The 1,557-nt window shown below is 43.0% G+C and overlaps 1 non-coding gene across 1 annotated transcript; it reads right to left on the reverse strand.

Annotated features, from left to right (window-relative positions):
• Nucleotides 1–439: 439 nt before the first annotated feature.
• trnap-cgg (transfer RNA proline (anticodon CGG)) lies at nt 440–511 on the reverse strand. Its single transcript has one exon. It is a non-coding gene; the product is annotated as a tRNA-Pro (tRNA).
• Between the last annotated feature and the right edge of the window lie 1,046 nt (nt 512–1,557).

The following is a 1,557-nucleotide window of genomic DNA, read 5'->3' on the forward strand; positions in this document are numbered from 1 at the left end:
ATTGCGAACATAGTCTGTTCATTTAAATTTGACATTTTCAATGAGGTAATGTACAAGTTAGTGGTTAAACTCACAGGACTTTTGGAAATGGTACTTTGTATGCCCGTGAAAGTCTTAAGAAATACTTAGAAACGTTATAACTGTCAGAAAGCAATGCATTTCTCACAGGCATTGCTTCATCGATGCGAGAGAGCGTTGCCCAAGGGTCCAAGGTGCTGCATTTACTCTCCGCTCTCCAGGAAGGCAAGGGTTTGGAACGCATCCGCTGCCATTTTGACCAAATAGTCGTAAATCATGTAACAGCAGCACGTGATCAGAAAGTCATCGCTGGCATAGAAGAAATCTTGCACTGCGTCACGTTTTTCAGAGTTGAGACAAAACCACCCGTCGGAATGCTGGACCCCCCTGCAAGCGATACGGGACTGATGCAAGTATCCGAGGGCTCGTCCGGGATTTGAACCCGGGACCTCTCGCACCCGAAGCGAGAATCATACCCCTAGACCAACGAGCCCTCAGTAGACTATTGCTGACCGCCATGGGCCTCCGAAATGTCGAAAATCGGAACACGCCAAAACCCAAATATTTTGTGACAGCAGACGTAATACTTCTTTGCAGGTATGTGCATTGGTGGTATAGTGGTGAGCATAGCTGCCTTCCAAGCAATTGACCTGGGTTTGATTCCTGGCCAATGCAGTTTAATGGAGTTATCTGCGTCCTGGCAGTTGTGAAATTTTCGTAAATGATCCGGTCGGGTGCGAAAGCAACACAAATCCAATTTCAAAATCCATGTGAGCTGAGCGCCACGGATTTCTTTTTGACGATAGCAGTACAGCCTTTTCTGGCTATCGTAGTGAAAAATAATATCCATCAGGGAACCTAAAGCATGCCTGTAAACTTATAACATGAAAGCACAGTGTTTCACCGTCTATGACTCTATTTAAGAAATGACTGAAATTTGACATCATGGAGGCACAGACAGCTATGTTAAAAGGGGATCCTCTCCAATCACCTGTGAAATACTATGCCAGGGCTGAAATGCATTGTAAAGGCAGTCAAATTTACAATCAGTCAATCAAATTATTTTTTCAGTGTTTTTATTATGACATCAGAAGCAAATGGAACATTGGTGTGTTGCTCAGTGCACTGCTGCTCAGTGCATTTTTCATTCAAACCAAAGGGTAGACATTAGTCGTCGTGAAAGCAAAAATTCATTTTCAAATTGAATTATATTGTTTTTTGCGCATGTGATGGCAGCTCAGAAGCATATAGCAGCAGGTCAAAGTTAAATATACAAATGTATTGCAAACATAGTCTGTTCATTTCAATTTGACATTTTCAATGAGGTAATGTACAAGTTAGTGGTTAAACTCACAGGACTTTTGGAAATGGTACTTTGTATGCCCGTGAAAGTCTTAAGAAATACTTCGTTATAACTGTCAGAAAGCAATGCATTTCTCACAGGCATTGCTTCATCGATGCGAGAGAGCGTTGCCCAAGGGTCCAAGGTGCTGCATTTACTCTCCGCTCTCCAGGAAGGCAAGGGTTTGGAACGCATCC

This window comes from Anguilla rostrata, chromosome 1, assembly GCF_018555375.3.
Source record: "Anguilla rostrata isolate EN2019 chromosome 1, ASM1855537v3, whole genome shotgun sequence".
Lineage (NCBI taxonomy): Eukaryota > Metazoa > Chordata > Actinopteri > Anguilliformes > Anguillidae > Anguilla > Anguilla rostrata.